The sequence below is a fragment of the Ascaphus truei genome, chromosome 14 (genome assembly GCF_040206685.1).
Source record: "Ascaphus truei isolate aAscTru1 chromosome 14, aAscTru1.hap1, whole genome shotgun sequence".
NCBI classification, from domain to species: Eukaryota; Metazoa; Chordata; class Amphibia; order Anura; family Ascaphidae; genus Ascaphus; species Ascaphus truei.
In genome coordinates this window covers 47,429,022-47,454,857 of record NC_134496.1, presented here as the reverse complement: position 1 = coordinate 47,454,857, position 25,836 = coordinate 47,429,022, and the positions used below count along the sequence as shown (strand labels likewise).

At 41.4% G+C, this 25,836-nt stretch overlaps 1 protein-coding gene across 9 annotated transcripts in view; it reads left to right on the top strand.

Annotated features, from left to right (window-relative positions):
- NLGN1 (neuroligin 1) overlaps positions 1 to 25,836 on the top strand; it is a 476,103-nt gene that overhangs the window by 283,825 nt on the left and 166,442 nt on the right. The window lies entirely within an intron of this gene.

Genomic DNA, 25,836 nt, shown 5'->3' with positions numbered 1-25,836 from the left:
CCCATGCCCCATCATCATATTCCCCCCCCATGCCCCATCATCATATTCCCCCCCCCCATGCCCCATCATCATATTCCCCCCCCTCATGCCCCATCATCATATTCCCCCCCCTCATGCCCCATCATCATATTCCCCACCATGCCCCATCATCATATTCCCCCCCCATGCCCCATCATCATATCCCCCCCATGCCCCATCATCATATCCCCCCCCCCCATGCCCCCATCATCATATCCCCCCCCCCCCCCATGCCCCATCATCATATTCCCCCCCCCCCATGCCCCATCATCATATTCCCCCCCCATGCCCCATCATCATATTCCCCCCCATGCCCCATCATCATATCCTCTCCCCCCCCCCCCATGCCCCATCATCCTCTCGGCCTCTCTCTCCCCCCTTGTCCTTACCTTATTCCAGGCAGGAGGCAGTCTCACAGAAGTCTTTTGCAGCTATCTCAGCTGTTGGCTCCGCCCCCGCTGTCCTCCCACACACGGCATGTGTGCAGGATGACTGTGCCCGGCCACCGTCCGACTCCAGTCCCAGCAGGCCAGCTTTCACACACACACACACACACACACACACACACACACACACACACACACACACACACACACACACACACACACACACACACACACACACACACACACACACACACACACACACACACACACACACACACACACACACACACACACACACACACACACACACACACACACACACACACACACACACACACTGACACTGACACTGACACTCAGACACTCAGACACAGACACACACACACAGTGACACACACACACACAGAGAATAGAATGCAGTCTCTCCGCTGGGGTTTTGACTCCGCCCCCGTGTCCTCCCACACAGGCACAAGTGCAGATTGACTGCACCCGGCCACCGTACGCCTCCAGCCCCTGCAGGACAGATATTACTTCCGCCCGTGCTGCTCGCTTCCCCCATACCCGCGCTCGCTTCTCCCGCGGCCAAAACTTTTAACCGCCGCCCACACGCTCGCCAACACACACGACTGCCACGCTGGTTGTGAGGGGGCCGCAAAAATATCCGTTGCGGGCCGCATGCGGCCCGCGGGCCGCATGTTTGACATGCCTGCTGTATATCAATCACACAGCCCTCCATGGCCTGGGTAGAGAAAGGAGGTTTCACCACACCGTCAGTGTGCTGCTGCACCGCAGGGAAGCGCCTCTAAAGGCCTCGGCGGTTTAGAGCTCTGGTGCTCCTCCATTCATGAGCCTATACGTCTGTGGACTAGTGAGGCAGCTGGCGGTGTGACACCACGGGAGAGGAGCTTCCCTGCGGTGCAGCAGCACACTGACGGTGTGGTGAAACCTCCTTTCTCTACCCAGGCCACGGAGGGCTGTGTGATTGATATACAGGCTTATACAATTCAGCATTGCTGTAAGTAGGGTTTCAGTTTTAGCCCCACTGGACGCCATCACTTTATTAGTGTGTTCCCTGCCCAACAAGCAATTGTTTGTTGTTTTTTTTATGTGTATTTTTTAATTATATATTAAATTACTGTCTATATTTGTAAACGATATCAGTGATTTGTTGTTTGTATTTAGTTGCACTATGATCTTTTTTCTCTTTTTTTCTTCTCTTTTATGTTGTGGTCTTATATGTTTGTTTGTTTGAGATTGCATTGAGGACACTTCCATGGAACTCATCCCAACCCTTTGAATTGGACTATATTTGGTCAGATTTTCTTTCCTTTTGGCGCCGGTTTATTTTTATTTATTGTGTATTTTTTGGTTTGTGTCACCTATTGTTCCTGTCAGCCTTTGCCTAATATTTTAGGAGTTTATATATTTATTAGTTGTTTAATATACACTAATTTTTGTAATTTAAGCATTAGCGCTGTTCCCACTGCCCTTTCCCTTTACAGATAAGAAACGCTTCTCCCCTGTGTCTGCCCACTTCCTATCTGCTGTAAACCCTCCGACCCTATTTGATGTTTGGGCCTTTCTTTTGAATTTAGGATTTAGCCTTATGTCTGTCCCAAGCATGTTTAATTCCGTTGCTGTATTAAACCCCTACCACCTCTGCCGGGTGGCTATTCCACACATCCACCACCCTATCCTTGACCATCTTTCTCCCATTTCCCCTTAGCCTGCCACCAACTTTATGCCAAATAACTTCACGCATTGATGTTAAGAAATGCAAATTAAAAATGACTTGATAAAAAAAATGATTCTTTAAAAGTCATTTAATGGCAAAATTCCCAGACAGGGAACCTAAGGAAACAAGAATGTATTCATCTTTTTAGAGACACGTACAGAATATGTGGTTTGGATTATTATTATTTACCGTATACGTCCAGGAGGAGCGGCTCAGTGAGTAAAGACACTGACTGAGGGTGCATGAAAGACCTTGTGACCTTGGGCAAGTCACTTTATCTCCCTGTGCCTGAGGCACTAAAAACATAGATTGTAAATTCATCTGGGCAGGTCTTTGTCTGTAAAAATTCCTATGTTCTGCGTACAGCGCGCTATACTGTAATTGTGACGCAGAGAGAAAAGCACTATATGACATAAAGTTATTATTACTAATTAGTAACTTTATTTTGGTTGAAATCTCAACATTGTATGTGTAAACATGGGTTACGGGCGCAGTCAGTTCAATACATTCTGTGCCAAAGAGAAATTCCTTTCTTACCATAACCAGTGAATAAAAACATATTACTGTATATCGGGATATAACCACTTTTGCACAATCACAAATACAGCTCAGCCCCCTTATAACGCTGCGCTTGGGGTTCAAAGAATCACATCGCGCCATAAGCGGATCGCGTTAGAAATAATGTACCATTGTATGCATTGTACAATAAAGTATTTAAGACACCAATAACCGTGTTGTAATGTATTCATAAATACAAAAATTGGGAGCCACGCTCACATCGCGTTATAAGCGGATCCGCGTTGTAACGGACCGCGCTATAACGGGGTTGAGCTGTAATACTTTAAAAAACAGATGATTGTATGAAAAATGTAGCCACATAAACAAATGAGTAAATAGAAGTTACAGTTCTGAAAGCCGTTATAACTGGTGGGAACACTGTAGTATGTATATCTGTGTGTGATGGAATGCTATCCGATCATTTCCTTAAATGTATTGGCTGTGAGTCGCCGACCCATATATACATAGCAGTGTTATAGCATAAGACAGGGGTGCGCAAACTTTGTGCGCTGCGCCCCCTTCCTGCCAGCACCTGTACTCGCGCCCTCCCCCCCCCTTACCTAAACGCACGTGGCCATGTGACGCTGCATTGCCATGGCAACACGTCACCAAAGACATGGTAGGAGACACTGCAGAGGCCTCACGCGATCCCCCGGCACTTAATTTAAATTCAGAGGTTGAAGAGCGTGGGACCTCTGCAACCCCCCGAAAAAATCTTGCGACCCTACTTTGCGCACCCCTGGCATAAGATACTCTCTGGCCCATTGAGTTGAGTGCGCCAGAAAGTATCTTATGGCATAACTGCTTTGTAAATCTGTGCCCTAATGTTACGTAAACACAATATTTTAGGAATTCCTCCTGTTTTTAATTGAGTGACCTTTCTGAAATCTAGTAAATGAACTTCAGTTAATCTGTTAGGATAGAATACATGCAAATAATATTAATATACCATTAATTGAAAGTGGTATATTTGCCACATGGTGAAGTACGGTACAAGGCATCTTTTTCACTCTTACACAGATTACCAGTTGCCTTCTTATCTACTTCCACCCCCTCCTCCACTGCAATCAGTGCTCCGAAAACATTAACAAAGATAAATTATCTATGTCTATACAATTTCATCAGAAAGAGAAAATCTTTTAGCTCCTTTATGGAGGGAGATGCTCATTATCGGAAACATAAAGGATCAATTAGAAGTGGAATATAGAGAGGTGAAATAATTAATAACACTGTAATGGTGCAGGAGGTAGATGGATGGAATTTATTATAAGAAATGGGACATTATACCGAATTGGTAGAAGAATTTAGTAATAATAAAAGTCAATTAGAAGTACCAGGAGCAAAACGAGATTGAAAGACGTGCAAGGAAAATGTAATTAAAATTCCAAAGTCATTGTCAGGAGTAAAAAAAAAAAGGATTTACTCAATATCTAAAATGATGTTTCAAGAGACTGTGTTAACACATGTACAGTATGTAAGTATATCCTTATTTATATAGAACCCACAATGTACTCAGTGCTTTACAAATACAATACAGTACAGGGAATTATAATAATACAATAAGTGCAGCAAAGTCACACAATAGGAAAGGAAATCCCTGCCCCAGAGACCTTACAGTCGGGAGATTTACAGAGACAGCAGGTGAGGGAATAAGTGCAGTAGGTGGCAGTGCTTGTCCACAATGGCTGGTAGGAGCTACTGTGGGTGTGGGACAGTAGCCACACTTATTAAAATATTTCGATTATAAAAATTCTCAAGTATAAGCTTGGGACGTGTATTAATGGAGAATGTGTCATGCTCGTAGTAACATCAATACAGCAAAGAATACTACAAGTACAGTATTTTTACTTTTGACTAACAAAAGTACTTAACATACCCACCCTTTAATTACCCACGTGGTTTTTACTGCAAAAATAAATGTAGAGAGAAATAATTCAACATGTTTTTAAGGTCAATATTTACAAGAATACTTATTACCTTGATAGGGGTCCTGCTTTATAAGTGGCAGAAATATGACTGAAAGAGCCTGCCACTCTACTGACTTGTGTTTGTATGCTGGGAATCAAGAATGACTTCTATTACTGAAAAGTTATGGGAGAGAAATGGATTACTTGAGTTTGCCTCAGTGCATAGACAGAAACAGCAGTACTCCACACATAATACTACATGCCCAAAGCTGCATTGCACAGAAAAATAATAAAGGCTTATTCTAACATTTGGTCCCATTACTGGACTTGTTTCAGGGAAAAGTGAATTTTCACATTGATTTAGCAGTATATTTTTTTGTAATGTGCAAATAATAGTACAATAATGGACAATATCTCAGGCCTTTTTGTGCATTACACAAATATGATGTCAATTATGTTTTTTTTCCTGTTATTATTATACTATATTGTAGAGTTGTGAATTGCACGTCCTTGTATAGCATGCTACATATTTCCAGTGGTAATTTCTTGGAGTAGTGTATTGTATGTTATACCAAAAATGTATGCCCCTTTTTCGTTCACCTGTCTTTCTCCTGCTATCAGTGGCTCTAACAGGAGTATTGGATAGAAAGGTCTATCCCTAGGCATACCTTAGGTAAGGCACTGCCTGGGGCAGCAGGTCTCAGGGGCCGGCAAGAGGGGAAATGTAGCAACACTACTGCTTTCCTTTTTTTAATTTCCTTTTTTTTAAACATAGGATTGTAGCCGGGGGTCTCCGGAGCTGAACCCCATTCATTTCTGCTCAGGGGACCCCCGGCTTCATGAGATACTTACCTCCTCAGGGGGTGATGGTATCTCCTGCTCATGTTTAAAGCCCCCCTGTCACATGGGCCAATAGGAAGTCGCCTATGACATCATGGCTTCCATTCGGCCCATGTGTTAGGACAGCTAAACCTGAGTAGGAGATACCGGCATCATCTAAGGAGGTAAGTATCTCAAGAAGCAACGTGTCCCCGGAGCTGAAATTAATGGGGTTCAGCTCCGGAGACTCCCCACTTCCTACCTAACAGAAAAAATATTTTGGAAAAAAAGTTTGAGGGGAACATTTTTTTTAGGAGGGGGGTGGGGGGGTTCATCCTTACTAGTGCTTTCCGAAGGTCGTCACATACCCTAGGAACCGGGTAGACTGTTGCATGCGCACGGCAATGGCGGTTTCTGCGCATGCTCATTTCTATGCCTCTGTGTATGCATGGAAGATGTTGGCTGCCTATGCACATGCGCTGGCGGCCGTCTCTGCGCATCCGTTGTTGGTGCCTGCCATCTCTGCGCATGCGCTGGATGTGGAGGATGCCTCTGCGTATGCGCTTGCACGCAGCGACGGGCCGCTTCTGCGCAGGCGCGCCGACGGCCTTTTCTGCTATCACTGAGACGTCACTTCCATTACAAACTGCCGTCTCCATGAAGGAGATTTGTACCAGCTAAGAAGTTTCACTTCAAAAATAGCTTTTTAGAAGGTCAATCAAACCATAGCAGCCCTAAAGGAGCAATCCCTCCTATGTCCAAAGTGGACTAATACAAGTGACATGTTTAAGAGGTCTCATCTAGGTGGTTAATGCCTTTTAAACTCACACCTGACACCTAAATTCTAAGGATTTTTAACTTATTTTTTTTTAACGTTAGACTTGGGAGGGATTTGATTTCCTTTGGCCACTCTCTGTTGTGTCATGAAATGTCATGAGATGCCACTGTGTGATGTCACTGCGTGTTCAGCAAGAGCGTGTACAGGCAGAGCCCCCTCCCCTTAACGTTATTGTTTCTCTGATAACAGGGTGGGATAAGGGGAAAGAGAACACTTGATAACCAACACTTCCCCATTCAGAGACCCCTAAGAAATTCAACTGGCTGCCTATGTGAGGTGGCCCCTTTAAGATGGCAACCCCTGCTTTGGTCAAACTAAAATAGAAGGCTTCCTCAGAACTAACTTGTAATAGCTTGATATTGAGTAGGCCCAAACCAGACCATGGTTTGTAGTACTGAGTTTGGAGGGACCCTAAAAATTGGAGGGTCGTCATTTAAATGGCTTCTTAGGGATCTAGTTAATTAACCACTTATCAAAAGTGGTTGATTGCGGTGGCACAGCTGTTAGCGAATACTTTATTTCCAGACAATGCATCATTTTAATGACTGCGTCACTACTAATTAAAGTAATTTAAATAGAAGAAAATATCCCCAGTGTAAGTTGCGTGAAAATGAGAGGAAGATGCTATAAAAGAGATGAAAAACTGTTCAATGACAGCTAATAAACGTACATATTGGCGATTTCCTTAGTGGATTACCATTGACTGCCACTTTTTTAATTAGAACATGTTCTCTCTTTATCTTCCGTCTGTTTATGTTGGGGATGAGATGAAATGCATTAACCTTATACTTTACCCTTTATGTGCCTAGGAGTTGTGTTGAAGTGGGTAGCTGCCATGTTTGTAATGGACGTGTTAACCATCTTAAATCACATGATATTACTTCGTTATAAATTATTGCAGTGCAATGGAAAGATACAAATGTTTACATGTATTTTGCTTTAGAACTTCTTTCAAGCTGCACTACAGGTTGTATTGCTTTATTTATTTATGTTATAGGGTTGAAGCGGGGGTCTCCCTGTTTCCAGAGATACTTACCTCCGTAGATGCTGCCGGTCAGTGACCGCCTGTGTGGCCACCTCCTTTCTGCCGCCCTCCTGCTTTTTTGTAATCCCTGCGGACGTCACCAACGTGATGCCGGACTGCGGCGCGTTGCCATGGAAATGCGACGCTGTGACGTCATTTGATGGTGCGACGTCACGTTGCCATGGCAACAAGATGCCGTGTGACATCACGTTGGGGGCGTCCGCAGTGTCATTTGACACTGGGTCTTCCAAAGGAGCTTGAGGGCGGCAGAAAAGGAGGCGACAGCACAGGCAAATACCTTCCCATTAGCTCCAAGAGGCCAGAGAGCGCGGCAAAATTATATGGGGGTGCAATTTTTGCCACCCCCCAATTTTGCTGCCTTAGGCCCAGGCCTAATGGGAAATCTGACACTGCTGCCGGTATAAAGCCACCGGTAACACAGGCCAATAAGAAAGCCGCAAGGGATGAAGCCACAGCTTCCTATTGGCCCTTGGCCCACTTGACGCGGGTTATTTAAAAGCTATAATATCGTTAAGCACCAACTACCTGACTACGGAGGTAGGCTGGGGCCATGGTACCACAGACCATGCAGACGCTGAGCGAACAGACTGCCTTAAGGCTGTGTTTGCGTCCATGCGGCATGCGGGCGCGGGCGGGGCGCGCGTTGCACAAGAAATCAGTTCAAACTGATTTATTGGCGCGACAGGCCGGTCACATGAGCGGTTTGCCCAATGAGGGTGAACCAGCTCCGTGATGTCACCGAGAAACGCACCCGGTTCATGTGGGTGATGTCACGGCCGCGCGCGCCTCTGCACGGGCGAAGGCACCATGGCCCCAGCCATAACGACACTGCTACGGAGGTAAAAGCAGGGGGCCCTGGAGCTGAAATTAACGGGGTTCAACTCTGGAGACCCCCTTCTTGTATGTATCTATGTATGTATATACACCCTCCCATGGCTTCAAACGGTTTTCACCCCACCTTATCTAAAGTACATCTCTGTTGTGTTTTTTGTGTTTGTTTTTTGCCTCTCCCTTACACTGTTTTAGCCATAGATTCCTTTGCAAATCAGTATTGCCGACCTGAGGAATAGAGGAGAAATCTCAAATGCTTGTCCTATGACATAAATTGCTAGTCCAAATTAAAAAGGTATCACCTAATACTGAAGAACTCATTTATTGTGCTATATATATATATATATATATACTGTGTATATATATATATATTTATGTATATATACTGTGTGTGTTGTGTGTATATATGTGTGTATATATGAAAGCAATGCAACCTGTGTTGTGTCTGTCTTTGATGCTGAATGTATTATTATTTGTATTACTGCCGGTACAAAGGAAGACTGTAGCACTGCGATACAACTTTCTGTCTAATAACCTTGTATGTTTTCATACATATAGAGTGATATACAATCAAGTCCTCTGCAATATTATAAAAAGCTAGGCAAAGCAAATTGAAATCACTCTGAGATGAGAAAATATTTTCACTTAATGAGACGATATATACGGGATCTTCCTGCTCACTAGTTCCATAATATACGAGCTACTCGCTCAGTTCATGTTAGAGAAAATAGTTACAACTTGATTTGATTGCGAGACAGAATTTGATTACGATGCAGAATTTAACAGCAATCATATTCACACAGCAAAACCAGAGATATTAAACTATAATGTCATTTATTTTATGCTTCTTTGTCATTTTTCTTTCCTTGAATGTTATGAAGTTTCATTTTTTTGGCACCTATGGGGTGGTTTACAATGTACAGTATGCTATTCTCATTAAATTCAAAGCAGAACACTCCATGCCACATTTTTCAAATACCTTCTGAAGACAACTTTATGAAATTAGTTTTTGCTTAATAAATGAGTAACATGAAATAATTCATTAGGAAATCATTCTTGGCAATATAAAAAGTCTGTGTATGCCAAGTCGTACTTTCTTTCCTGACAGTTTTGTAAGCAACTATGTTTATTAGCAGTGAAATGTATATAGAAAGAGACAGACATTAATGTTCAGTTTAATAATTACATTTTCAGTTTGATGAAGGTACATATTATGTCATACCATATATTTACAGCCATATGTATTATTGTTCGTGCTATTATTTTGCAAGCTTATGTCCCATTTTCGTCTCCAGTGAAATGACAAGCCAGTCATTAAGTCCCGACCCCTCTTCGTCCAATATTTGCTATTCACATTTCTTCCTCTTGTTCCTAAAATATCAGCCTGCACTGGTCAGTGTGAATAATATATACAGTACCACGACACTCTCTAAATATATACAGTGGACGTTTTGTTGAGTTGAGAAAAATATAAATTGCTTTTAGAGTTGTGGTAATGATGCTTTTCAATAGATGTCTAAGAGTTCCTTAGATGTATTGTAGGAAAATTCCATTTATTATCGGTAGGTATAATCGTCAAGTGTGAAAATAGGCCCAGGCAATAAAGAATAGAAATCTCCTATTCTGAAAACACAGCAGTAATAAGAGGCTGTATAATTTACAATGCAGCACATCAGTAAGAAGTGCTTTGCCCGCATACATCATGACAAGATAGCAGTTTAGAGAAATGGATTGTGTGTTACTTGCAGGTGTGTAACCTATCTCAGCAGCCATCTTGCATCTTTGACCTTGCTTTCTGCATAACTGCAGTGTCTAACTGGCTATGCCTCGTTTCTTTATGAAGAATATTGACACCGAGAGTATAAAAGAGGTGTTGGAGGTCACAGTCATCATCTCAAGAGACTATTGTTGTTTTTGTTCTGAAGCATGCAGGAAAACCGAATACACAGTTGGAAAAAAGGTAGATTAATGGCACATTTTGTATTATATCGTTCCTTCGATGTGTAGTCTGTCAAACAGATGCATTCGACATTATATGAAACCTGACTTTTTCCAGAGGAAATCATCCACTCCATGTCAACAACAATTAAAATTCACATTTTTGCAAATCTCATTTGTGTATTATTCCGCATGTAATAACACATTTGGAAGACAAATAATACATTGTATTATACTTAAAATATCACTTTCAGTGTACAATAGATTTTTGTTAAAACAACTAATTTCCTTACATTATCCAACATATGAGCAGGCACAGGATATGAATATCACATTCACTAGTGCAGGGGTCTCCAAACTCAGTCCTCAAGAGACACCCACAGGCTGGCTTTTATGGATATCCCTGTTTCAGCACAGGTGGTTCAATCAGTGGCTCAGTTTTTGAATGAGCCACCTGTGCTGAAGCAGGGATATCCTCAAAACCTGGCCTGTTGGCGGCTCTTGAGCACTGAGTTTGGAGACCCCTGCACTAGGACATTTCTGCAACCCACAAAACATAGACAAAATTGAATTGAAGATACTTTTCCCACCTTGCTATCTGTACTGTACTGTATGTTGATATTGGTGATGCCCAATTCTAACTAATAAGGGTATCTACTTATACAGTGATGGACTGGGAAAAGCGGGCTTTTATATTCTCTCCTTGGAGCACTTTACTAGGGGTGAAGTGGTTTGTTGAAGAACTCATTAATAGTCTAAAATGTAGCATGAATTTGAGGCCTTAACCTGCATAAATGCTTTAACAAATCATTTTTGGGAATGATCTTTAAGGATGCGGAAAATTTAAGGGGAAATGTGGCAGGGACCGCTTGTATATTTTTGGAAAACGTTTACTTTCATATTTTCTGTTAAAGATCGTAAAAAAAATGTAGTTGACACTTTTGCAATGGAATTGGGGCTCAGGAAAGCATTTTGCGCACGGGTCTCTAATTATCCATAAAGCAAGAGAGTTGTTCACCAATTTTCTGTCAGCTTGCAAGTCAAGAAAGCTCAGTAAAGAAGATATAACTGATGTACATATAACCACGGAATACATCAAATACACCATACTTTACTGCCATTTATGCCAATTTTTTTAGCAGCTACAAAAATCCTGCATATCTTACATAGAGTCATTTCCTTTTACTGATGATTTGAGACTTGAGTAACACACATTCTATAGTAGTAACAAAGGAGGGAGAGTGTAGGGGGTATGATAACTTTTATTGGACCAACACACAGTTGAAATGTTACAAGCTTTCCAACCTCTCAAGGTCCTTCATCAGGACAATGAGAGGTTGGAAAGCTTGTAACATTTCAACTACTTGTTGGTGCCATAAAAGGTATCACCCCACCTACACCCTCCTTTGTTACTACCTGGAATAAAGGACCAGCACGGCGACCCACACTTTCTCCATGCACGTTTATGAAGCATAATAATGTACATATCTAGCGGTTTCTTCTTTACTCTATTCTCTTGCATATTGTTTAGCTTTACATAAGCAGAAGAAAGATATTGACTGTCCCCTGGAGCAATAAGGGCTAAGGTCACCTGTTTTATTGCTGTATTGACGTGTGCCTTAAATACTTTTATGTACTAGTAAAACTCTTCCACATTGTGCTTTTCCTCTTGATCGATATTTCCTCTCCATTTCAATTTTCGCTTTTCAGTATTAAAGGGACCATCCAAGCTGATAGGTTTCATGCAGGGGGTCTGAATACACAGTTAATCTCAGCTCCTTGGCCCCCCTGCTTCCGGAGATACTTACCGCCAAAGGGGGTGCTGGTATCTATGTGCGTTTCAATGCTCCCGATGATGTCATGGCTTCCTATTGGCCTGCAGGGCGCGAGAGCTTTGAAAAGCGGCCATTACGTGATGCCTGGTAGCCGAGCAAAGTGGCTACCGGCACCTTCTATGGCGGTAAGTATCTCCGGAAGCAGGGGGTCCCCGGAAATGAATTTAACGGGGTTCCGCTCCGGATATCCCCTGCTTCAATCCTATGTTAAGAGAAAAAAAAATCAGCTAAAAAAATCAGCTAAAAAAATCGCCGGCTTGGATTTCTGCTTTCAATTCAAAGAGCAGAGAAAACAATGTGTGTCAACGTGTGTTAGAAAGTATTAACAGGGATTAACAGACCTGGTTTGTAGAAGGAGTATCTCTCGGTGCCAGTCACATGATCAGATTGCTAATATAATGAGCAAAATAATGCCAAGAGGTATAGAAATGTTGTGATGATTAAGTCCAACTGTCATGGCATTCTTTTGAATTGCATTGTGGGAGTATATAACGAAATGATGATTGACTATAAAACTTAAAAATATAAATTTATATGTTTGGAGAATAAGGATACAAGATAAACTTTTTTTTTTCTGGGAACAATAAGTATTTTTTGACTATATATGTGGACTTTGGATGGCATCCATGATACAGTATATATATATATATATATGGAAAAAAACAAAAAAGAAACAGGCGCACACCTAGTGCATTACCACAGTAAAATTGTATTGAATGAACATGAAATCTATAAAATGGCCACTCACAAAGATACAGCAAATAAAAGCATTTATGAGATAGGCTCTCATGTGCCTTGCAGCTCAATCACCAGCATCCGTCTGCAGTCAGTGGCATCGTCACGTAGATCACCTTCGTGAACCGGAACCGGAAGAGGGATCTTTCACCTTCAGTGCTCCATACCATTGGTCCCTCCGGGAAACGGGCACCTCAGATGTAATATGAATAAGGTAGCAAGCCGGGAGAGCAGCACACAGGAGCAAAAAGTTCTCAATCAATCTGCATCAATGTTTGTGGGCAAATGGCGGCCGGATTCTAGCCACGCCCTACGCGTTTCGTCATCAAATGGCGACTTCTTGATGACGAAACGCGTAGGGCGTGGCTAGAATCCGGCCGCCATTTGCCCACAAACATTGATGCAGATTGATTGAGAACTTTTTGCTCCTGTGTGCTGCTCTCCCGGCTTGCTACCTTATTCATATTACATCTGAGGTGCCCGTTTCCCGGAGGGACCAATGGTATGGAGCACTGAAGGTGAAAGATCCCTCTTCCGGTTCCGGTTCACGAAGGTGATCTACGTGACGATGCCACTGACTGCAGACGGATGCTGGTGATTGAGCTGCAAGGCACATGAGAGCCTATCTCATAAATGCTTTTATTTGCTGTATCTTTGTGAGTGGCCATTTTATAGATTTCATGTTCATTCAATACAATTTTACTGTGGTAATGCACTAGGTGTGCGCCTGTTTCTTTTTTGTTTTTTTCCAGATATCACTAGGGACTGGTGATCCCTTTTGGAACGGGCTGCAAGAAACCATTGACATTTCCACTGGAACAGGACTTTATTTATTGAAGGTTTTTTATTTTATTTTTATCTTTTGACAATTTTTATATATTTTTTCATTAAATACAATTTTTATATTTTTTACAATTTTTTCCTTTAGGGTTTTGTCAAGAGACTGTATTGCCATTTGTATTTTTAAAGTTTTTATCATAGTGTATTAGCCTTATCTAGCTGCCCCTTCAAGCATATCATATTAGCTATTGGTTCCTCCAATATTATCTACAAATAACTGGTAATATAGCGGCGCTACTTCAATTTTTGTTTTGTTATATATATATATATATATATATATATATAAAATATTAGTACTGTACATTTAAGCAACTGTATACTAAAAATATTACTATAGGGTTTAATCTTTACTGTATGAGCTAATAGAGAATGACGTTGTTTCCTTTATAATATGTATATTTTGTAATATGATTGTCCTATATTTATAATTGGTTAATGCAACTGAGTATAATTATACTGAGGTTGATTATTGAATACATTTATTCATATTGTAGGAGCTGGTATGAATGGTATTTATGATAGTATTTCAATTGTATGTTTGGGGACCTTTTCAATAAAGGATTGTGATTACATATACTGTATTTGTAGAGTATGTTATTAAAACTAAATTCAGGATGTAGAGTGAGTGTACCAGTAGGTAGAAGAAAGCCACTAGGAAAAAGCCAAAGCACAGCTAGCAAACAATGAACTGGTAGAATCAAAGACCAAAATTAAAGGTTTATTAAATTAAAAACATATACACGAAAAGTCCTGGCAGATCCTCTAACGCGTTTCACACACAGGGCGCTTTGTCAAAGAGTGTACCAATACTCATATATTATTCTTATAATATTCATTCCACCTTTCTCTTTTGTATGTGTTAGAAAGTATGATACGTTACAATGATCCCTTAAGTACATTAGTTGATTCGCTCAATTCTTTGTTGTGTTTTATAGCAGTATAACTAACCTTTAGATGTGATATATCTCATTTTTATCATTTCCCCTAAATGCAGTCTCTTTTTTGTGTGGTTTCCTGAGATGATTTAATGAATAACATGAATATCTGAAGCATGCCTTGCACATTAATAAAAGATTACACTTGATAATACAAAAGTTCAGAGGACAATAGGCCCTATATCACAGACATTCTATCTTTATAGGTTTTTCCCACGCAGCTGTGCAAGTTAAAATGTTTTACCCCTTCTTTGCTGTTATAATCTTCGTACAAAGAATATGACCTAGGCCAGGGGTAGACCAAGCCAGTCCTCAAGAGCTACCAACAGGTCAGGTTTTCAGGATATCCCTGCTTCTGCACAAGTGGCTCAATCAGTGGCCCAGTCTTTGACTGGACTGCAGTTGGCTAACCCTGACCTAATCTGTTCTACATTCCAACGATGAACTCATTCTCACTTGCCTATGTATTCACATCCCTTTTATGTTAAATAAGAATAAAAATATGCCGATTCCTGGTTAAAGCTCATATCATTTTTTGTGTAAAGTACTTGGTAATTATTTGATGCAATTGGCAAATTGACAGATAGCTAATAACATACATTCATGGTCAATACATCTCAACTGTCATAGTTGGACAACGCTAATGAAAGTGCCTGTATAAGCTGATCTCCTTTTCCATCCATTAGTGTCTGCATTATATTTCATAAATGTTTGCCTTAGATCTGTTATCCAAATTAGACATGGCAGGTTAGCTTTTGATGCAAGAAAAAAAAAAGGTTACTTCTGAACATTTCCGCTTCGATATCACTGGCCAAACCATTTGTGGTAATATCAAAGAAAGCTTTGTGCATTTTTGGTATATTCAATAATACGTAAGAGTCATTATCACTCTTTATGTCTATTCAAGTGAATTTTTGGCTTCTGACAATTGAACTTTGAGGTGAACGATCGTTCAGTTAAAATGAAATATATCATTTAATAGATTGCAGACATTACCCTATTTTTTTCCCAAACATCTCACAATCTAGTAGCTTCTAAAGCATTTTCGATTTAAGGATTGTTTTGGTGTCTGGGAGACCCTATAGTTTCTATTCCCTCTCCCAAAATCCATTGCCTACCTTGGACCTGTTCATGGAGTTTCCCTAACTAGGTGATGGCAGGGATATGGTGCATGAGAATCCACCCTTGAGACCTACATTCCCCTGCCAAGCTGCCCATCAGCAATTAAAAACTCAATGCCTCGTTGATACAAGATCACTTCTTTTTTTTTATCATTCCTTTATCTTTCATTCTTCCACTTCATTTTTTCATTTTTTTTTGTTATTTCTATTTACTTCTTATTTTTGGTATAATGTAACCAAAATGCTTTTCAATGATACAATATATGATTGCATGTTGCACGTTGGGAGGCCACATAGGAAAGAGGCCTCCCAGTGCCAGGAGACAAGATATAAGGTCTCTCTGAGAACCCAAACCCATGTGAGTCTGCCATTCAGGAAGACCTCTTAAATCCTCGCTGCCAAGTGACCCAAACTATGGGAAGGGTTCTCATGCGAGTCATGGGGCCTCTGCATAATTGCAAAGGCCAACTTGTTCACAAGAGATCACCTCGCTAACCTACCCTCAGTAAATATGGGGACACTATTCTGTTGGGAGAATAACAAAACCAGAGCTTTATTTATTATTGTAGCAAGAAAATAACCAGGGTTGGTGCTCAAGAGGAGATAATGCCACAGAGAAATAATCCAAATTAAAACAGTAAAATAGTGACACCCTCTGGGCTCACTACAAGAAATTAACCCAAAAAAGTGCGATAGACATATATAATAAAACTAAAATGAATAAACAAAGGATACCCACTCAACCTAGACAAGATGGGAAAGTCTTCGTTTCCCCTGGGACGTAGTGGGTAGAGGTGACAAGGGAGCGGGACACCATGCACATGTAAAAGAATAGAGTTCACAAAAATAGTACAGTACTGTAAAGCACAAAAATGATAATCCTGTGAAATTCTGCAAAGGTTATACTCACAAGCAGACAGTGAGTAAAGGCATTTCACACAAAAAGTGTACACGAACAGTAGTCCCACGTAGAGGGGCGTCTGGGGACCAGGATGGGATGGATAGGGTGCACAACAGAGGACAAGAACACACCATAGCGCGAACTGTGCAACAATTTAATGAATTAAAAGACACTTCACAAGTGCTCACTTACAAAGTATAAGAGATTATCAGGCAATAAGGAATCAGAGGTACAGGCATATGATGATCTCACCGCCCCTTCCTCTCCAGGAGTCGCGATTAGGTTTGGAATGGAGACGCTCCTGCCAGAAGGTACTCCTAATTGCGGCCGCAAGAAGCAATGAACAGCTCAGCGTCTCTCTCCCACGTGTCTTGGTATCTGCCTTGATTCTCTAGCGAAACGCGTCAAATCAAGGCAGATACCAAGACACGTGGAGGAGAGACGCTGAGCTGTTCGTTGCTTCTTGCGGCCACAATTAGGAGCACCTGTGGCGGAGCGTCTCTATTCCAAACCTAATCGCGACTCCTGGAGAGGAAGGGGCGGTGAGATCATCATATGCCTGTACCTCTGATTCCTTATTGCCTGATTCCTGAATTGCCGCAAGATTCTCAATTGCCTGAAAAAGAACATTAAAATATAATTTGAAAACATTTGAAATATGCATGTATTTATTATAGGTGAGATTCTGAAATATACTTTGCTGTGTTTGAACTAAAAAAAATGAGTCATTTTAACTTGCCATTGCTTCTTCCATCCGAATCCTAATTGTATATGCAGGCTGCTTATCTTTGGTAAGCAAGAAAGAACACATGTCTATTAAATGCAAATTTGAACTAATTTATAATGCTCTGGTCATTTTTATATACACATTTTATGTTGCATCTTATTCTGATCTCAAAAAGCTGTTGGTGTTGCATTTGGCATTGCCATCTTAGGGTTGTGGCTCTTAAAAGAGGGTTCACTGTGAAAATAAGTGTGTGAGTGCTCTTTAGAGAAATATTAAAGATCTTGCACAACAGAATTTTTTTGTGTGTGTGTAGCTCAGTGTGCGCAAACTTTTCGCCCTGATCCCCCATGCCCGCTCTCCCACACTGCTCACGCCCCTCCTTACCTAGTCTGAAGCGTCAAATGACGCCGCAGGGTTACGTGACATCACATAGCCCGCGGCTATGGCGACGTGTCACACAAGCCGACTGAGTCACAGTAAGGGAAGTTACAGAGGCCTCGTGCAGTCCCCCGGCATTTAATATAAATGCCTTGGGGAAGAGCCTCTGCAACCGCTGCTCACCTCCAAAAAAAATCCTGCACCCCCCAGTTTGTGCACTCTGAGTGTAGCTTACAATAGAATTTAATGAGGCAATCCAATCCGTTGTTTTTTTTGTTTTTTTTTAAATACTGGTTTGACGCAGGGGGTCTCCGGAGCTGGCACTTACCCCGGTGATGAGTGCCGGTAGCCACTCCAGGGTTTACTATATGGCCGCTTTTCAAAGCTCCTGGGGCCTGCGGGCCAGGAGGAAGGCATGATCTCATCAGGTGAAGCTTCCTCTTGGCCCATGTGACAGGGAGCTTTAAAGGGCAGAAAACAACAGGAGCTATCAGCACCCCCTTTCAGAGGTATGTATCTCTGGAAGCAGGGGGTCCACCGGAGCGGAAATTAATGGGGTATATCTCCAGAGACCCCTGCTTCAAATCTGTATTTTAGAAAATGGGAGGGACACACACACACACACACACACACACAAAAACCTTTAGATTGCTCATTTAAAGGCACCGGTATACAAGACTTGAATGTAGGAAATGGTTCATAATGTTTATTTATTTATAGTTGTTGCCCGAATGATTTATAAAACCCCTGCTGCACACTATACAGCATACAGTGGCTCTGTGGCACAGAGATCAGGGAGGCACCATACAATACAAATGTTCTGGCTGGTCACAGTTGAGGTTTTTGTCAGCCTATATTAAAGCTGCAGTTCAAGCTGCCGTTTAAAAAATATTTTTATATATATATATATATATTTTTTTTCCCCCATTCAATATGTGCATCACTACAATCTGCACACTGACAAGTGATTAGCTAAGCTGCAGATCGATCCGTTCTCCTGTAATCGATCGCTTGCTTGGGGCTATTTAATTCAGCATTATGGGCAATGTAGACCTGGAATATGATTGACTGGGCAGTTACTAGATACAATTGGTGCACTGCTAGAGAGAGGGCGTGGCCCAAGGGCCAGAGCCTATCAGGAGGGGAAGGGGCTGACACTTTGGAAATGCTTCCTACATTAGAAATATTAAAAATGTATTTAATTTTTTTTTTTTAAATGCTACAAGTATTTTCTCATAGTACAGAACTGATTTATTTAAAAAAAATACACACATGTAGGATACTGCTTGAACTGCTGCTTTAATATTGCTGTGTCTGCTGGTAAATACCAACTAGAAAACAATCTGCACCCTGCAAATATAATATAAGGGCCTTGATAAATAGACCCTATAGATGGTACAAAATATCTACATGTGAAAGGCTTATGACTAGTTGCTTTGGTAGATAAGTAAAACATTTTTGACAGGTTAGTATTTGGTGTAGATATCAAAACAAAAGAATTATTTTGATTTTATATATGGTTTGTATCGGGGCGGCCAACTCCAGTCCTCAAGGGCCACTGACAGGTCAGGTTATAAGGATATCCCTGCTTCAGCACAGGTGGCTCAATCAGTGTCTCAGTCAATTACTGAGCCACTGATTGATTAAGCCAGCTGTGCTGAAGCAGGCTCTTCAACTGAGCCACCTGTGCTGAAGCAGGGATATCCCTAATACCTTACCTGTTGGTGGCAATTTAGGACTGGAGTTGTCTACCTCTGCTGTAAGGAGTGGAAGTTAGAAGTTATAATTGTGTTTATAAATAAATGTATTTGCAGAGCACCTCATTGGGGACAAGAGGTGACACATTTTTTCTCACACCCATTGTCTCCTTTATACGCAATATTGCTAAAACCTACTGAAAGAAAAAATAACACGATGATCTCCAGAGTTAATGCAGATGCGAAATGTGTCCTGAAAAGTGTCCTCTGATGACAAGATCTTGTAATAACGTAGAAAGGATTTTCTGAACAAAAGACATAATAAAATAAATGAAGGATTGTCACCACTGCAATAATGGCTTTTAAGGTCTTTTTTATTGGACTTTTGTACAACCTGTAATTACATAACTTCTGTGCCGCTTTCTCCTTTGTTCCATTTGCCACCTTTTCCGATCTAAAGCTTCATGGTGTAAAACAGATTCAGCCTTTAACTCCTGGCTGCCAGAGGTATCTGCAACACATTGCCAAACAATACAGAAACCCTCTTGGATTTATAATCTTCTAGTTACTAGCATCCCTTCTTTTAATGGCGCAATCCAACCCATTGATTTTCCTTTTTTAAACCCAGGTTTTAAGCAGGGGGTCTCTGGAGCTAAAACCCCTTCATTTCAGCTCCAGGGACCCCCTGCTTCCAGAGATACTTACCTCCGCAGTACAGTAGGTGCCGGTAGCGGCTCCGTCTGAAGTAGAGCTTGGTTGTAAAATGTAAAGCTTCCACGCCACGTGGACCAATAGGATGCCGCACTGGTGATGCTTCAGCTTCCTATTGGCTCGCAGGGTGCGGGAGCTTTGAACAGCAGCCACTACTGTACGTGATCCCTGGTAACCGAGCAGAGCGGCTACCGGCACTTACTATGGAGGTAAGCATCTCTGAAACCAGGTGACCCTGGAGCTGAAATTAATGGGGTTCAGCTCCGAAGATCCCCTGCTTCAATGCTATATATTAAAAAAAATTGCAAACCAAATCATCGGCATGGATTACCGCATTAATAGCACCAGCTATGTGCATTAAAAAAACAAACAAATGACATACATCCGGATAAGTAGACTCATGTTGAGGTTTGATGTGATAATCTGTTCACTCAGACTTTCGCACGGCATTTATTACCCCTTTGTTGCTTAAAACCAAAGGAATGTTCGTCTCATATAGCAAATAATTAACTCACAGCTTGAAAGATGGTCATTTTCCCCCCAATCATTATTTTGCAAAAATGTTGATTAACACAGAATACAGAAGAGAAAATTTTATTTAATGTCTTTATTGCCAATGGCTCGCATGCTCTTGTAAACATATCAAACGGTGTGTTAGAAATTCCGTAAAAGAATAGAAACGTATTAATTTAGAATAAATAATTGTTTGGATCGTTACAAGCTCTGTTGCTTTTGTAACCGGGTTTTCTTTCCTGGCACTGGAAAGTCGGGTAATTTGTCTCCATTATCAGACGATGGTAATATGAAAGTAACTAGACCTGAAATAAATCCATATTAACCTCAGCTGCAATAGCTTCTGAAACAAGAGATAAAACCTCATCAGAATGCACACAAAAAAAATGCATTAAAACATAAAATAGCCCTTTGGGCACCTTGGCAATTTGTAATTAAAAAGATGGAAGTGCTTTCGGTTAGCCTGACTTGCAAGAAAGAAAAAAAAATGGTTGCATTTGTGTGAAACAGAACTGCCAGTGTGTCTACCAAATAAGTTCAATCAGGTATTAACTATAAATTGGGAAAAGCTTCAACAAGGCACCTTCCAGGACTTTGAGGTATGCGGGATACTAAGCAGAGACAGGATAATTTATCACTGTGCTGTTGCTGTAGCAACAACAATTCCTGCGGATCATGTGACATCATGACAGAGGCAGTTTCTGTCTGCTGGTTCTAAATGACTATGGTTTGAGCAAAGGTTCTCCTGGTACCATTGAAAGAGAGATGACAGTGTTGATGCTTATTGATAATACATAATAACCATGCATGTTTAGCTGTGAAAGCATCACTTTGTCTTGGTGACATTTGCATTTATTCTTGGAAATGAAAACCCCAGATATATATTAAAAAAAAAAAATTTCCTCCATACAAAAGTTCCCTTTCAATCAGTAAATATGTTTTTCTGTTGACTTGAAGGGAATATAACCTTCATTAATCAGTGCAGCAAACTTGTGACATTTTGTGTTTCGCTGCAGCTCTGTTATGACTAATTCTAAACAAGCAGCACATAGAAACAGTTTGTAATTTTCTTCAGGGTTGAAGTTTATATTTTAACATTCTTGCAGCAGGCGCACGATTTTAAAAAGGTGCAATAGTCAAATAATATGCTTTATCCAATGTCAAAGTTTACTTAGCAACATTAATTATGTTTTGGGAAAACTTGCCGCCAATGCTTATTATCTGTTATATTTGTAACCCTCCCTGCCTGGCTCTTAAAGGGATTACATCGTTGTGCAAAGGTTTGCTACTCGTCATGGGTTACCTTGACTCAGGGTGCTGGATTCAGGCATCTGGCCGATGAGGTAGCAAGGATGTATAAAACATGGGCGCCAGGAATTTTTGTATTACAACTGTCACTTATTAATAACGTTATACTGTACTTTATAACAGACACACATGAACACGGTTCTTCCATCAGACCCACTCTTACCACTCAAATGGAAGTACATTGATTTAGTTTCTCTGAGTGTGGGATCTTGACCCCCTTTGTTGCTTCGGGATCATCATCGGTATTAATCCGATTACTCTAGGGCCCTACGGTAATTCTGGTGGGTTTTTCTTACGTGACCCAGTACCTTTGGCCTGGTTAGGAACGGTCACTTCCATCATTCAGACTGATGAGGAATATTAGTGTAGATCCGCGGTTAGCGCTGATTCGCCAACACCCTGAGGCCCTCTGTGGGTCTCTGTATTCCTTTTCTTTAACTATTCAGGACTCCATCCCATCTTTTGGGGATCCTAACTTAAAGGGTACTGTCCTTACCTACAACATAATAAACAGGGGGACTTGGTCTGTGCTATTACTTTATAAACATTACTTATCTACTCTCCCCGAGGCTCCTCTAGTTTTGTCCTCCTGGAACCTAACCTTCTTAAACCTCCCGACTTAAAAACCTCTTCAGTGACGTCAGAATACCCATGGCAACACGGGGTGGAACTCGACATATGCTAACCTGCTACTAACCCTCAAGGTTACATATTGTTAAGCCTCCCGTTGTATTCAGTGTTGCACTGGAACATCTACAGTCCACCAGGGAATCTGATTGGAGAGCTCCATCGTGGCCCCCTTGCCCCAAATGTTATTGCCTTTCATGCTTCCTCTATAATATTGCGAGGCTCACGTGCGTGCGGTTTGCGGACACTCTAATGTGAGAAAGAGAGAATGGCGAGGGAATGGGGGGAAACTATGTAATTGCACAGCTAATACCTGTTCAATACAGACAGGTCTGCAATTTATTCTGCTGCTCATCGGCGCTGCTTCCTATTCTACTTTATTTTAATTGTTTATTAGAGTTATATATATTTTCGTTCTAGTATTAAATGTGAAGGTTTATTAAAGTTATGGGGTCCTTCCAAGAGAACTTCTTTCCTTGAGTGGCAATTTGTTTTTACCCTTTTTGTTTGGTGCATTCAATATTAAATTCTCAGTGCTGCAACTATCTATAATCCCTGGTATATAATAATTACATTAATATAAATTCCAATTAGTAGGGCACACGAGTTGATCATCCTCACATGTTTGGAATATTTGTGAGCGTACTGTATGTAACACAACTATAAAGCAGTTACATTTATTTTTTCCAGGTCAGAGGAGACCAGAGGGGACCAGGGGAGAGGCAATGGAGGACATGGGACATTGCTTACCTGCTCTGTGCTGGATAGAAGAAATGGCGGCTTCACAGCTCAGAGCCTGGCTGCGAGCCACAAAAATAAATCCTGACAACGTGCCAGCCAATCAGGTTGGGGGCGGGGGTTCCGGCAGGGGAATTGTAGGGATCGCTAGCGGGCACAACATGGTTGCCAGGGGCGACAGGAAGGCCGGATTTGTCAGCACTGCGCACAGGGATTAAAAAAAAATTTTTTAGACGGGCACGGGCCGGGCCCCCTGACTCACGGGGGCCCGAGACGCCAGTACCCTCTGTCCCCCCCTGTTGGCAGGCCTGGTCATAGTATATTGTGTTCTATGAATGACAGGTGTGTCTTTTTCATCATGGTCCCTACTGGTTCTTTTTCTTTGATTTAGTGGAATAGAGAAGGGATGAATTATTTATCTATCATTTCAATTATGTTTGAAGATGATAGTCTGTTTGATTTAAATTCAATTAAATGACCACACTGAACAGTAAACAAAAGACATTTATAGCAATACATTATTGTATTAAATGTTTTCGGCTTGATACATTTATAGCAAACGGAGCCCGAAATTAGCATTTCAGTTGTAAAATCATCAACTCTGTTTATTTGGAGTTTACAACGAGATTTGCATATATTTGAAATATTCAACATTTTAAAGGAGAAGTTTAAGCTGGCAATTTTTTTTTTAACCACACATAAGATTGAACAGGGGGTCTCCGGAGCCTAACCCCATTCATTTCAGCTCCGGGGACCCCCTGCTTCCAGAGATATGTACCTCCTTAGTAGGTGCCGGTAAACCTCTGCGTTTTAAAGCTCCCACATCATGTGGGCCAATAGGAAGCCACCCCAAATTACGTCACGGCTTCCTATTGGCCTGCAGGGCGTGGAAGCTTTAAAAAGTGGCCATCACGTGATCCCTGCTAACCGAGCAGAGTGGCGACCGTCACCTACTACGGAGGTAGGTATCTCCAAAAGCAGGGGGCCCACAGAGCTGAAAATAACAGGGTTCATCTCCGGAGATCCCCTGCCTCCATCTCCTGTAAAAGAATCACCAGCTTGGCTTGCCGCTTTAAGCATAATATATCATCGACATAAAACAATGTGATTTGAAATACTGAATACAGGAGGTAGTCATTGAAATGTCATGTTTTTCTAATTAAAAAATTGCCAGCCCTCAGCAGAAGTTTCAAACTGTAACAGTCACAGCAGAAAGGACACAAATGTAACACCCCACAGCTAAAAACGGAACTGTGCCGCTCCGAGGGCAACCCGGATCCAATGATGTTAACAAATCAATATAACAAAATGAGCAGCTGGGATTGCTGCTACTGCAGGGGTGGCCACCTCCAGTCCTCATGGCCAGGCCGGGTTTTAAGGATATCCCTGCTTCAGCACAGGTGGCTCAGTGACCCAGTCAGAGACTGGGCTTCTAATTGAGCCACCTGTGCTGAAGCAGGGATATCCTGATAACCTGACCTGTTGGGGGGGGGGGGCTTGAAGGCTGGAGTTGAGAACCCCAGCACCAGGTCATTATCTGGACGGTAATGACATCAATCTGCAGGTGTCTTCCTTGAGACCCTTGCAATGCATTGCAGCGCCTCCAATGTTAAAGAGATTCATACTTTTCAGAAAATCGGATTACTTTCATCCTTTTCTGTATTTATTCCCCGGTAAACAATCTCAAACACATTTCTATTATGTCGATTTCTCAAGATGTCTTATGTTGTAGATCAGGGGTGGTCAACTCCAGTCGTCAAGCCCCCCCCCCCAACAGGTCAGGTTTTCAGCTTTCAGCTTCAGCACAGATGGCTCAATGAGTGCTGAAGCAGGGATATCCCTAACACCTGGCCTGTTGGTGGCCCCTGAGAACTGGAGTTGGCCACCTCTGTACGTCTGTATATGGGAGCAATGCTTGTAAGTGGAATCTGAGTTTAACATTCTTGGATTTGAGATAACATAGATATTGGTGACAGAAAAGGAATGGAATCTGCTGAGACTGCAGAAATATAATGTACACTTATTTTCATCATGCAAGACAAACTCCCTGTTTTCTCGCTCAATGCTAATACGGTCGACGTACCATATTCATAGATTCAACAGTCAGTTTGTGTGCACTGTCTTTTATTTTATATTGGCCCAAATACATAATTTTATCATTGTGTGCTTACATTTTTGATTTACGAGATATAGATTTATATAGATAGTTATATCTATCTATCTATATATATATATATCTATATATATATATATATAGATATATATATATATATCTGTGTGTGTATATAGATATATAATCAAAAATGAATAGACGATACCGTTCTGTGGCTAACGAAATGCTTTTATTTGTGCGAGCTTTCGAGATCTCTGATCTCTTCTTCCAGCGATGGTACATTGAATGAAGCAAGGTTTAACTTAAAAACAGTGCAAATAAGAATGTTATCTGTGACTGAAACCTAACCCCCCCGTCCCTGTGTAGTATGCTATTTATGATTTGAGGTGTTAAATAGTCCCTCAATGTAAGTGATGTAAGAGTTTGTGTGTGTGTGTGTGTGTATGTATGTAAATATAAATTTGTAGAGAGCCCACAGTGTGTACAGCTCTTTACAAAAGGTTTGTGTGGAGTGGGAGTGTATATCAATGGTGTGGATAGGTGTGGAAATGTAAGAGGCTGTAGAATTACTGAAAGTGTGTG